Below are 13,243 nucleotides of genomic sequence, written 5' to 3' on the forward strand. Positions count from 1 at the left end.
CTATTTTGTTTTGTTTTATTTTGTTTATTGTTTTTGCATCTAAAACATATAGCATGTAATTTCCATTTATTATTTTATTGATATAATCAAAACTGAGTGCACCGGGTGCACATATGTGTATTTGTCATTGTATCTTCCCGAATTATGAGAAGTTGCCAAACAAGTGAGCAGCAGAACCTGATCTAAATAGCAGCAAGGGGTGGCGCCAGTGAGTGTTATATCTGAAGACAGCATCGTCCAGACGGTTTTCATCTGGGCCAGTTTGAGTGGGTCCCAGGGCATGTATAAGGCAATGTAACGCGATGGACCCAAGCATCTTGACAAGTCTTCCCGACCACATCGAATGACTATTCCGACAACAGAAAATGGCTTCTATCTTAGAGAGAACCAGATTTACTGACACGACTAGCAAACAACTGGTCAATGTAACCCTGAATTGAACTGCATCAAATGACACTGTGAAGCTTGATGAAACGATTGACACCGGAAAGAACTTTGACAAACTGAGTGACACTACACTTCTGTTCTGAGCAAAGGATCAACAATTCGAAGGAAACGATAGATCAACGATGGATTAAGCGCTACCTTTGACACATTGATGGACCACCCTGGTCCTCCACATCCTCATGAAATGAATATGTGGTGGAGACTGACGAATCGAACGGCAAGAATCTACTGGAACTAGTCTACAAGATGTCATCACTTGGTAAGAACCATGTGACAAAAGTGTTCACATGTCTATGAGGAGACGAAAACCAACCGCAATACCAGAGAGGCATGTCTGAGATGTCTGAGAAAAGAGCAAGAACAGGAGCGATGGGCAGAAAAATAATATAGATGTTCCGGACGAAAGCGGCGCTGGAATCATTGAAGACAACTACTGGCTGTGTGGGTACTGATTGTACTTATACAGAGGAACTGGACAGGACTGTGTTCCCTAATAAAGTTAAATGGTGGAGTTATCATCATACCACATGAGATAATGACTTGACAAAAGAAGACACGAAGAGGACTGTTTGATTTTCCTGGTAGCTCTGTGCCAAAGAATCATCACATCTGGACTGTGGAGGAGAAAGTCTCAGCTGATTTTAGTCCAATGTTAGGAGACAGCTCTTTAATGAATGAAGTTGAGATCACCAGATTTGAGTTTACGTCATATATGAAGACAACAAAATTTTAACGAAAGCCATCAAAGAGAAGCTACGTGGAATACGACGGACAGTTTTGCAAAATCGCCTGATCTTGGACCAGTTCAGAGCAGCGAAAGGAGGACTTTGTGCAGTAATTGGAGAAACCTGTGGCACCTATATTCCAGAGAACAAGGAACATCTCATTGGCAAGGAAGGAAGATCATCTCTTTAATGATTGAGACTTTCATCAAAACTGAGGTTGACTGAGAAGAATTGAATTGGGACTGGATGACAAGTGTGTTTAATAACATGAAAAATTTGATGTTGATTGAGGCTTGCTTTATTGCATGCATTATATTGACGCTGTGCATTAAGTTATTTCAACGAACAGCTGCAGCCACTGTTCCCAGTCAGATTATTGTTTATGATGTATCACAACATTGCATGAATAACGATCACATTTATGCTAATATTGACTAAAGGAGGTCAAAATTGATGTCTAAGACAGGGTTAAGAACTGAAATACTCCTTTTATGAAGTATTTATAGATGTTGGAAGGATTTTTTTTTTATTGTTACATGTATATTGCTTGCTCGTAACCTAAGTATTTGAACCTACGTATCATGTCAACTTACGTAGTAAGTTATCTTAACTATTTTATCATTAACTGAATGCACACGCAAATTATTAATCAATTTGAGCACTATGGAATTTTTGTTACATTTTAGATATTACAATTTATATTACTATATAATTTCCTTTTTACAGATACCATTTTGTTGGAGTCTGAGGCTTGTCAGCCTCAAAGGGGGGATTATATGGTGGTTTTTCTATTATAGTGTTGAGTTTTCTTATATAAAATAATACATTTAGTTCGTTATAGGTTTCATGTATTCTTATGAAACAATATTGGGCCTCATGTATAAGTATGAGCTGATGAACATCTGCACACACGCCATATATCTTTTAGAACTAAGACGTACACCCCACACATTTTTGTAGGGAAGTTTAAGTAAATAACATACCACCAAGGACACCGGGAAGCTTATTATCGCTAAACCATAAGTTCACCTTTGATAGGAACATGGTTAAATCATGTATCGCCCCCGAAACCCCCAGGAAAATGTTAAGATAAGAGGCGCCTGTTTTTGAGGAGTTCACGCCACCATTAAATCTTAATAGGGTAGGCCGGAACTATGAGGGCAGAGGGACGGGCTAACGAAAAGGTGATATCATATGAAAACTGATTGGAAGAAGACGATGTCATGCACACATGATTGGTTTAAACTGTGATAACAACTGGGAAACAATGTATAAAAGATGGAGTCAGATATGTATTCGTTGGATCCCTTCAGATGAACTCTGAATATCCCACTTTGTTTGTCCGGGCAAATAAAGTTTAAACTCTTGGCACCTGGAACCCTTGTCTCTGAGATTTCTTTCTGCGATGGAAGGCCGATTCGCCACAACAAAGTGCATCGCAGAAGATTTTCTACCTATCTGAGCAGGTGCTGACAATAAACTTGCAACAAACGTGAACTTGTCCAACTAGTCCAACTTGTCCAAGCAAAATCCTTGACAACCGTCTCTGTGGCGCAATCTGTTAGCCCATTCGGCTGTTAACCGAAAGGATGGTGGTTCAAGCCCACCCAGGGATGAAAGCTTTGTGGCGAGCAGCTGTAGTTTTCTGACCCCAAAATGCTGAGGCCCGCCAGTGGAGCTTACTCAACAGAGTCTAAAAACAATACGGCTTTGCAAACACACTGAAAGAAAAGATGCCTTTGGCTTCTAAAGCCGGGAGTTAAACCCGGACCGCTTGGGTGAAACCAGGAGTCCTGACTGCTGGACCATGCCTGACACCTCAGCAAGCGCAAAACGGACTGCAACTGTTTCCAAGAGATTAAGAATCAGAGTAGCGACCCCACATTTTCAATGCAAGTCGGAAAGACTTTTCATTTCTCTGCACGTGTACTAGCAGTGACTGGATGAGCTGGGTTTAAACATTCTAAAGAACAGCTGAAGAAGTGCTTGGCGCGGCTCTTTTTGAACAAATTACAGTGCGTTGTTCGCCCGATTGAAGGCGTTCGCCACCACCACATTTCCAAAGCGAGCGGGAAGCAGTTTATTCAACCCCCCCCAAAAAGTTGCCTCGATCCAGATTCGCTGAGACCACAACACAGATTACTAACCAACCACACGATCAAAGCGAGCTAACAGACGGCTGCACAGGGCTCAGACGAGATGAAGTTGCTCTTTCGCCTCTAGAGATACAAATCAGCATCTGAGCTTAATACACCGCAAACGTAGTCGGCAGGATTCGAACCTGCGCAGGGAGACCCCAATGGATTTCTAGTCCATCGCCTTAACCACTCGGCCACGACTACACAGGGTTTATATGTCGTCTCGCATTCGTTTCGACAGGGACTTCCCCAGCGATGGCACCCTACAACCTCGCCTGACCGTTTGGAAACACTGACAGACAAGGGCTATCCGATGCATCCAGCCCGGCTAGCTCAGTCGGTAGAGCATGAGACTCTTAATCTCAGGGTCGTGGGTTCGAGCCCCACGTTGGGCGCCAGGGCTACCCCAGTCAGGGGCCCTTTCCAAAGGTGCCCCGTCAACCAGACCTAGTGCTGGGATTTTCTTGAGACAAGTGCAACTTCCTCACTCTTATGTTTCCAAAGGGGGTTCTCTGAAAATGAGCATGACGCTCATTTAGTTTTGATACGCTTTTGGCCATTAATTCCGAGTCAAAACTAGCGACTTGTCCAAGCAAAACCCATGACAACCGTCTCTGTGGCGCAATCGGTTAAAGCGTTCGGCTGTTAACCGAAAGGATGGTGGTTCAAGCCCACCCAGGGACGAAAGCTTTGTGGCGACCAGCTGCAGTTTTCTGACCCCAAAATGCTGAGGCCCGCCAGTGGAGCTTACTCAACAGAGTCTTACTCTAAAACAATACGGCTTTGCAAACACACTGAAGGAAAAGATGCCTTTGGCTTCTAAAGCCGGGAGTTAAACCCGGACCGCTTGGGTGAAACCAGGAGTCCTGACTGCTGGACCATGCCTGACACCTCAGCAAGCGCAATACGGACTGCAACTGTTTCCAAGAGATTAAGAATCGGAGTAGCGACCCCACATTTTCAATGCAAGTCGGAAAGACTTTTCATTTCTCTGCACGTGTACTAGCAGTGAACAACAGAAAGAAGAACTACGATTTGAGAAGTATAATCCTCGTTAGTAGGTTGGACAGTATCTCCGCATGTCACGCCGTAAGACAGAAATGATGAGGAGGCTCCTCCCAGACCGAGCTGAGCTGTCTGGGCCTGTGTCGGTACGTGCCAAGTTCTTCCGCCAAGCCTCCTTCGAAATGATTCCCCGACGGGGAGTTAAGCCTTTTCTTTGCCGCTTTCCAATAGCTTGGATGAGCTGGGTTTAAACATTCTAAAGAACAGCTGAAGAAGTGCTTGGCGCGGCTCTTTTTGAACAAATTACAGTGCGTTGTTCGCCCGATTGAAGGCGTTCGCCACCACCACATTTCCAAAGCGAGCGGGAAGCAGTTTATTCAACCCCCCCCAAAAAGTTGCCTCGATCCAGATTCGCTGAGACCACAACACAGAGTACTAACCAACCACACGATCAAAGCGAGCTAACAGACGGCTGCACAGGGCTCAGACGAGATGAAGTTGCTCTTTCGCCTCTAGAGATACAAATCAGCATCTGAGCTTAATACACCGCAAACGTAGTCGGCAGGATTCGAACCTGCGCAGGGAGACCCCAATGGATTTCTAGTCCATCGCCTTAACCACTCGGCCACGACTACACAGGGTTTATATGTCGTCTCGCATTCGTTTCGACAGGGACTTCCCCAGCGATGGCACCCTACAACCTCGCCTGACCGTTTGCAAACACTGACAGACAAGGGCTGTCCGATGCATCCAGCCCGGCTAGCTCAGTCGGTAGAGCATGAGACTCTTAATCTCAGGGTCGTGGGTTCGAGCCCCACGTTGGGCGCCAGGGCTACCCCAGTCAGGGGCCCTTTCCAAAGGTGCCCCGTCAACCAGACCTAGTGCTGGGATTTTCTTGAGACAAGTGCAACTTCCTCACTCTTATGTTTCCAAAGGGGGTTCTCTGAAAATGAGCATGACGCTCATTTAGTTTTGATACGCTTTTGGCCATTAATTCCGAGTCAAAACTAGCGACTTGTCCAAGCAAAACCCATGACAACCGTCTCTGTGGCGCAATCGGTTAGCGCGTTCGGCTGTTAACTGAAAGGATGGTGGTTCAAGCCCACCCAGGGACGAAAGCTTTGTGGCGACCAGCTGCAGTTTTCTGACCCCAAAATGCTGAGGCCCGCCAGTGGAGCTTACTCAACAGAGTCTTACTCTAAAACAATACGGCTTTGCAAACACACTGAAGGAAAAGATGCCTTTGGCTTCTAAAGCCGGGAGTTAAACCCGGACCGCTTGGGTGAAACCAGGAGTCGTGACTGCTGGACCATGCCTGACACCTCAGCAAGCGCAATACGGACTGCAACTGTTTCCAAGAGATTAAGAATCGGAGTAGCGACCCCACATTTTCAATGCAAGTCGGAAAGACTTTTCATTTCTCTGCACGTGTACTAGCAGTGAACAACAGAAAGAAGAACTACGATTTGAGAAGTATAATCCTCGTTAGTAGGTTGGACAGTATCTCCGCATGTCACGCCGTAAGACAGAAATGATGAGGAGGCTCCTCCCAGACCGAGCTGAGCTGTCTGGGCTTGTGTCGGTACGTGCCAAGTTTTTCCGCCAAGCCTCCTCCGAAATGATTCCCCGACGGGGAGTTAAGCCTTTTCTTTGCCGCTTTCCAATAGCTTGGATGAGCTGGGTTTAAACATTCTAAAGAACAGCTGAAGAAGTGCTTGGCACGGCTCTTTTTGAACAAATTGCAGTGCGTTGTTCGCCCGATTGAAGGCGTTCGCCACCAACACATTTCCAAAGCGAGCGGGAAGCAGTTTATTCAACCCCCCCAAAAAGTTGCCTCGGTCCAGATTCGCTGAGACCACAACACAGAGTACTAACCAACCACACGATCAAAGCGAGCTAACAGACGGCTGCACAGGGCTCAGACGAGATGAAGTTTGCTCTTTCGCCTCTAGAGATACAAATCAGCATCTGAGCTTAATAGACCGTAAACGTAGTCGGCAGGATTCGAACCTGCGCAGGTTCGAAACCAGCCCGGCTAGCTCAGTCGGTAGAGCATGAGACTCTTAATCTCAGGGTCGTGGATTCGAGCCCCACGTTGGGCGCCAGGGCTACCCCAGTCAGGGGACCTTTCCAAAGGTGCCCCGTCCACCGGACCTAGTGCTGGGATTTTCTTGAGACAAGTACAACTTCCTCACTCTTATGTTTCCAAAGGGGGTTCTCTGAAAATGAGCATGACCCCAATGGATTTCAAGTCCATCGCCTTAACCACTCGGCCACGACTACAACAGGTTTCAGGGCCTCTGGGTTTCGGTCGTGCTGCAAAGAGGACGATGTCAAAAAGGGAAAGGCAGGACTTCAATAAGACGTGGTGCCCTGCCGTGTCCCGGATTCGAACCGGGGTTGCTGCGACCACAACGCAGAGTACTAACCACTATACGATCACGGCTAGCCAACATGCCTCCGGCAAAGTTGCGCTACCAGGACTGAGTGACTAGATCTGCAGTGAGAAGATTGGCAGCTTTTGCTGAGGTCTCACGGAATTCCTTACGCATGTGCTCGATGAAATCCCTGCTCAAGGCCAATCTGCAGACCTACAACGCACGAGCAAACTGTTTATTTAATTTTTATCAACAGAGGGAGGGCCCATAAGAGCTCACAAGGTAAAGCTGACTAACAGAGTGGAAACACATCGCCCGAACAGGGACTTGAACCCTGGACCCTCAGATTAAAAGTCTGATGCTCGACCGACTGAGCTATCCGGGCTCTTGAGTTGTAAAGACGTGTTCTAAGTGTAGGCTCTCGGGTTGGGGCTTGTTGAGTACAACAGGTGAGTGCAGGTTCATCCCTCATCAAACACACCCTAACCAGCTAATGTGGCTCTGGAGGTAAAACGAAAACTAGACTCACAACGATCCAAGCGGAGCCTTAATCCAGCGCCTTAGACCGCTCGGCCACGCTACCTCAAAAAGGCACCTTGTGCCGCCGGTTTCCTCCATGGCGTTTTACAGTAGGCCCACTGTGACATTTCGCAGACAATCAAGAGCTTACAGGGTTCTGTCGGCCTAGGGTTCAGTGCACCTTTCTGATGCAGGGGTGTTCAGTCCTATATCTGGAGACAATGCCATCTGTTGATTGCAGTTCATCAAGTACCCTTGAACCGGGTAACGGGCTCTGGGAGCTGAAAGTCAGACGTGTTTTAAACACTGCCCTGACAGCTCATCTTTGGTCTTTTATCTGGCCGTGCTTTCCTTAAAGGTCCATGCAAAGAAAACATTTATAAAATCACATTAAAGGCTATAAAGTATGTACACATTGTTTTACATTAAAAGTTTACTCGTTGTTGTATACCTAGTTGCATCGACAACCCATCGAGCACTCCTGTACCAGTCAATTTGTGTTATATCAACATCTCGTGCCATCTGTTGCAGAGTCGCTCTTAAACATTTGTAAAATCACATAAAGGCTATAAAGTATGTACACATTGTTTTACTACATTGTTATATACCTAGTTGCATCGACGACCCATCGAGCACTCCTGTACCTGTCAATTTGTGTTATATCAACAACACGTTGATCTGTTGCAGAGTCGCTCTTAAAGAAAAACGTGGTAGTCTATAAAGGCTTGATCTTCTTCTCTCTCTCAAGCAGCCGTAGTCGGCAGGGTTTGAACCTGCGCGGGGAGACCCCAATGGATTTCAAGTCCATCGCCTTAACCACTCGGCCACGACTACAACAGGTTCCAGGGCCTCTGGGTTTAGGTCGTGCTGCAAAGAGGACGATGTCAAAAAGGGAAAGGCAGGACTTCAATAAGACGTGGTGCCCTGCCGTGACCCGGATTCGAACCGGGTTTGCTGCGACCACAACGCAGAGTACTAACCACTATACGATCACGGCTAGCCAACATGCCTCCGGCAAAGTTGCGCTACCAAGACTGAGTGACTAGATCTGCAGTGAGAAGATTGGCAGCTTTTGCTGAGGTCTCACGGAATTCCTTACGCATGTGCTCGATGAAATCCCTGCTCAAGGCCAATCTGCAGACCTACAACGCACGAGCAAACTGATTATTTAATTTTATCAACAGAGGGAGGTTCCATAAGAGCTCACAAGGTAAAGCTGACTAACAGAGTAGAAACACATCGCCCGAACAGGGACTTGAACCCTGGACCCTCAGATTAAAAGTCTGATGCTCGACCGACTGTGCTATCCGGGCTCTTGAGTTGTAAAGACGTGTTCTAAGTGTAGGCTCTCGGGTTGGGGCTTGTTGAGTACAACAGGTGAGTGCAGGTTCATCCCTCATCAAACACACCCTAACCAGCTAATGTGGCTCTGAAGGTAAGACGAAAACTAGACTCACAACGATCCAAGCAGAGCAAAGACCCACTGGCAGCGGTGGGATTTGAACCCACGCCTCCAAAGAGACTGGAGCCTTAATCCAGCGCCTTAGACCACTCGGCCACGCTACCTCAAAAAGGCACCTTGTGCCGCCGGTTTCCTCCATGGTGTTTTACAGTAGGCCCGCTGTGACATTTCGCAGACAATCAAGAGCTTACAGGGTTCTGTCGGCCTAGGGTTCAGCGCACCTTTCTGATGCAGGGGTGTTCAGTCCTATATCTGGAGACGATGCCATCTGTTGATTGCAGTTCATCAAGTACCCTTGAACCGGGTAACGGGCTCTGGGAGCTGAAAGTCAGACCTGTTTTAAACACTGCCCTGACAGCTCATCTTTGGTCTTTTATCTGGCCGTGCTTTCCTTAAAGGTCCATGCAAAGAAAACATTTATAAAATCACATTAAAGGCTATAAAGTATGTACACATTGTTTTACATTAAATGTTTACTCGTTGTTGTATACCTAGTTGCATCGACAACCCATCGATTACTCCTGTACCAGTCAATTTGTGTTATATCAACAACTCGTGCCATCTGTTGCAGAGTCGCTCTTAAACATTTGTAAAATCACATAAGGGTTATAAAGTATGTACACAGTTTTTTACTACATTGTTATATACCTAGTTGCATCGACGACCCATCGAGCACTCCTGTACCTGTCAATTTGTGTTATATCAACAACACGTTGATCTGTTGCAGAGTCGCTCTTAAAGAAAAACGTGGTAGTCTATAAAGGCTTGATCTTCTTCTCTCTCTCAAGCAGCGCAGTCGGCAGGGTTTGAACCTGCGCGGGGAGACCCCAATGGATTTCAAGTCCATCGCCTTAACCACTCGGCCAGCTGAGGTCTCACGGAATTCCTTACGCATGTGCTCGATGAAATCCCTGCTCAAGGCCAATCTGCAGACCTACAACGCACGAGCAAACTGTTTATTTAATTTTTATCAACAGCAAAGACCCACTGGCAGCGGTGGGATTTGAACCCACGCCTCCAAAGAGACTGGAGCCTTAATCCAGCGCCTTAGACCGCTCGGCCACGCTACCTCAAAAAGGCACCTTGTGCCGCCGGTTTCCTCCATGGCGTTTTACAGTAGGCCCACTGTGACATTTCGCAGACAATCAAGAGCTTACAGGGTTCTGTCGGCCTAGGGTTCAGTGCACCTTTCTGATGCAGGGGTGTTCAGTCCTATATCTGGAGACAATGCCATCTGTTGATTGCAGTTCATCAAGTACCCTTGAACCGGGTAACGGGCTCTGGGAGCTGAAAGTCAGACGTGTTTTAAACACTGCCCTGACAGCTCATCTTTGGTCTTTTATCTGGCCGTGCTTTCCTTAAAGGTCCATGCAAAGAAAACATTTATAAAATCACATTAAAGGCTATAAAGTATGTACACATTGTTTTACATTAAATGTTTACTACATTTCCTAGTCTTAATGCACAGATTGGTCTACCTGGTGTTTAAATTAAGGGGCCACATGTATTAATGCATTTAAAGTTACAGTTCATGAAAGAGCAATGTGTCCACCAAGTTCATACGTGTGGCCTATTCTTATAAACTGCAGGGGGACTTTTACCCTGTTTTTCTCTAAGTCATACAGGAAGTTACAACATGCAGTTTGTAGGAATGGGCCACGTCTAATAATTTGGTGGACATCGACTTTCAGGGCATAATTCCACCTTCTGCGAGTTGATGCTAACATATGTATGTCTAATAAAGTGTACTTAGGAAATAACATGGTTTTTAAAGCACACAAATGCATTTAAATTTATAGTTTATGAATGAGCAATGTGTCCACCAAGTTCATACGTGTGGCCTATGATGTGGAATAAGTTGATCTTGCAGTTCAAAAATTGCTCAGACAAAGATGGTCGAGGTGTCAAAGATTTGACTTCATTTGTTCAAGTGAAACAAAGTGAGATGTCCCAAGTCATTCTGAAAACATCTGAAAATCGGGTGTTTTCCAACATCTAGTTATAGTGAAACTTCTCAGAGGTGTTTCCTTTCGAAACCAACCTAAAATTCCTGCTATCTCTTATTTTTTGTTATCCAATTGTTCTTGTCTGCCAACATTATTTCTAGGCAACAAGTTTTGTATCTTATGGTGGAATTTTAACCTTTACTCAGTTTTTTTTTAAATAACTTGCTCTATAAAATATTGCTGGATTTTGTATTGCTGAAATATGTTGTGCTATACTTGATGAAAATCATTATAATATTTTTATGAAAACAATCATTGCATAAGTATGTTGATTCTATCATTATTTGTATATACTCCTCTGGGTTAGTGTGATTTCAGAGTATTCTACTTACACAACTATGTTACAAACATTCCTATGAATACTTCTTCATAACCGGGGTGAATATGAGAGCCCCATATTATACATAATATGATCAAAATTATACTCAATATATTACCCCCTTTGGGGCTCCATAAGAGTCCCACATCTGATTAAGACTAACATAAGAGGAATATCTACTTCAAAGTGAATATATCAGCGTGAACAAAATGAATCAATATCAATGATAATACTCATTATTTTATGTGTATGCGTATAATCTATAAAATATAAAAATCCATCTGACCTGACTAGGTTGTCTCGTAACACCGACAACTCCTGTTTGTAACCAATTACTTTATAAAAATGGCTTCTACATTAGATTGCAAATAGTTGATCGTCACTGACCGAGTACACCACCATCTGATGGTGAGGAGCAGATCTAGTAATCATATTAACTGCCTGCATTCTGCAAGGCCAAAAACACAGTAATATCAGAATTGGAGCCAAAATGCAGATTATCAACATCAATATTTTATGCAAATTAGGAAATTTGTTGTCAATCCAGTTCCATATTGAATTATCAGAATCAACTGTCCTGTAGGAAGTTGAATAATCCTCTTCTCACACGCCGTTGACTGTCCATTGATCGATGAGGCAAGATAATAGCTCTTCCATGTAGCTGGACTAAAGCAAACAGTCCTGTCCAGTTCTTTGGTAATGATAAATATAATTGATGGCCACACAGCCAGTAGTATCCCTCAACGACTCCCGTTCCCTCGTGATCAGGAACATGCACAGTTGAGCACGATGGGCATTTTACTCGTCTTCTTTCGGAAATAAGAATGTACTGGTAGGTAACAACTGGCTGTGGTACTTCATGAGTAATGCTGACAGTCGTAGATGGAGGATTTAGGTAGTCTGCATAAGAAAGACAGGCTATACAACTTCAATCATTTAAGGGTTTATAAATTAATGTACATTTTCACTCTGGTGTTGTTCCCAAAAAATGATGTCCTGACTTTCTTTCATAATAGACAAGATTGCTAGGTACATGTTTAACAGTTGCTATCTGAGGAAGAGTGTGTGGAATCCAAGTATCATGCATAATAGTCATAATAAAATAAGTCATGTATAAAAATGTAAAGGAGACATAGACAGGTAAGCAGGGTACTGTTACTTTAAATGTTATGATGTCTAATCGCCTTAAACCACATTTAAGATGTTACTTAGATCTAAGTTCAAAATAAAGGATACAAAGGGTTTCCAAATATTCTCAAAATAAAAAAGTTTCTCTTTTAAGGAATATGTTATCTTTTCCATAGCTAAACAGAAGGACATATTATTGATCCACTGTATGATAGAAGGCATTTCTAATCTTTTCCAGTACAGAGCAATTAAACGCTTAGCCTGAAGTATGCCTATGTCAATCAATTTACGGATATTACTACAAAGTACAATATGGTCTGGGATACTTCCCAAAATAAAAATCTCTGGTTCCATTGGAAGATTTATTGAAACCACTTGGTAAATTAATGCCGCCACCTCCCTCCAAAATTCTTTCACCTTAGGGCAGCTCCACAAACAATGTAGAAGAGTACCTTTGTCACTTGAACATTTAATGCATGTGTCTGGAATATTCGGGTTTATTTTGTTCAGCCTCACTGGCGTAATGTACGTTCTCATTAACCAGTTATATTGTATCAGTTTAAAACTTCTATTGAATGTTTGCAATTGTGCTTTCATACATATTTCCTCCAACTTAATTAAAGGGATGTTTGATTTTAAGTCCTCATTCCAACGACTCAATTTATCTTTCGATGATTCCTTAGAATTTAACTCTAACAATATATAAAACTGAGATATTAAACCTTTAGACTGTGGGGGTTTAGAAAACACCGCGTGGAGAGAGCGTGGTTTGAGACAGAGCTCTGTCAAACTTTTTCTAAATATATCGTTTATTCCTGTTATTTCTTAATATCTATGTTCTAAATTGATAACTCACAGAGGGTTAAACATATCCTTAAGTGTATCACATACCAAATATAGTCATATAACGCACAGATAAATTTGTTTTGTATGACCGTTCGCCATTAGCACTACGGCTGTTAGCATTCCCAGCCTTTAATCTCTGAATATTGCCTCTACTGCTTAACTCACTGTTCTCATTATGACACCACTAATGGCTTATGATTCAGATATTTGTTTAACGTTACCTTTGAGTGCAGATGATGAATCTTTCTTCGCACTTCAGTCAGAACTGGA

The 13,243-nt window shown here is 43.9% G+C and overlaps 1 protein-coding gene and 14 non-coding genes across 44 annotated transcripts in view; 6 read left to right on the forward strand and 9 right to left on the reverse strand.

Moving 5' to 3' along the window:
• The window catches only part of LOC130414614 (mucin-2-like), a 112,603-nt gene that overhangs the window by 9,556 nt on the left and 89,804 nt on the right, over positions 1–13,243 (reverse strand). The window lies entirely within an intron of this gene.
• trnan-guu (transfer RNA asparagine (anticodon GUU)) lies at positions 2,715–2,788 on the forward strand. Its single transcript has one exon. It is a non-coding gene; the product is annotated as a tRNA-Asn (tRNA).
• trnas-aga (transfer RNA serine (anticodon AGA)) lies at positions 3,433–3,514 on the reverse strand. Its single transcript has one exon. It is a non-coding gene; the product is annotated as a tRNA-Ser (tRNA).
• Positions 3,633–3,705, forward strand: trnak-cuu (transfer RNA lysine (anticodon CUU)). The gene has a single exon. It is a non-coding gene; the product is annotated as a tRNA-Lys (tRNA).
• trnan-guu (transfer RNA asparagine (anticodon GUU)) lies at positions 3,921–3,994 on the forward strand. Its single transcript has one exon. It is a non-coding gene; the product is annotated as a tRNA-Asn (tRNA).
• trnas-aga (transfer RNA serine (anticodon AGA)) lies at positions 4,869–4,950 on the reverse strand. Its single transcript has one exon. It is a non-coding gene; the product is annotated as a tRNA-Ser (tRNA).
• On the forward strand, positions 5,069–5,141 carry trnak-cuu (transfer RNA lysine (anticodon CUU)). The gene has a single exon. It is a non-coding gene; the product is annotated as a tRNA-Lys (tRNA).
• trnan-guu (transfer RNA asparagine (anticodon GUU)) lies at positions 5,357–5,430 on the forward strand. The gene has a single exon. It is a non-coding gene; the product is annotated as a tRNA-Asn (tRNA).
• trnak-cuu (transfer RNA lysine (anticodon CUU)) lies at positions 6,345–6,417 on the forward strand. Its single transcript has one exon. It is a non-coding gene; the product is annotated as a tRNA-Lys (tRNA).
• trnak-uuu (transfer RNA lysine (anticodon UUU)) lies at positions 7,006–7,078 on the reverse strand. Its single transcript has one exon. It is a non-coding gene; the product is annotated as a tRNA-Lys (tRNA).
• On the reverse strand, positions 7,965–8,046 carry trnas-uga (transfer RNA serine (anticodon UGA)). Its single transcript has one exon. It is a non-coding gene; the product is annotated as a tRNA-Ser (tRNA).
• trnak-uuu (transfer RNA lysine (anticodon UUU)) lies at positions 8,453–8,525 on the reverse strand. Its single transcript has one exon. It is a non-coding gene; the product is annotated as a tRNA-Lys (tRNA).
• trnal-aag (transfer RNA leucine (anticodon AAG)) lies at positions 8,697–8,778 on the reverse strand. The gene has a single exon. It is a non-coding gene; the product is annotated as a tRNA-Leu (tRNA).
• trnas-uga (transfer RNA serine (anticodon UGA)) lies at positions 9,466–9,542 on the reverse strand. The gene has a single exon. It is a non-coding gene; the product is annotated as a tRNA-Ser (tRNA).
• Positions 9,663–9,744, reverse strand: trnal-aag (transfer RNA leucine (anticodon AAG)). Its single transcript has one exon. It is a non-coding gene; the product is annotated as a tRNA-Leu (tRNA).

Source organism: Triplophysa dalaica, chromosome 24, assembly GCF_015846415.1.
Source record: "Triplophysa dalaica isolate WHDGS20190420 chromosome 24, ASM1584641v1, whole genome shotgun sequence".
NCBI classification, from domain to species: domain Eukaryota; kingdom Metazoa; phylum Chordata; class Actinopteri; order Cypriniformes; family Nemacheilidae; genus Triplophysa; species Triplophysa dalaica.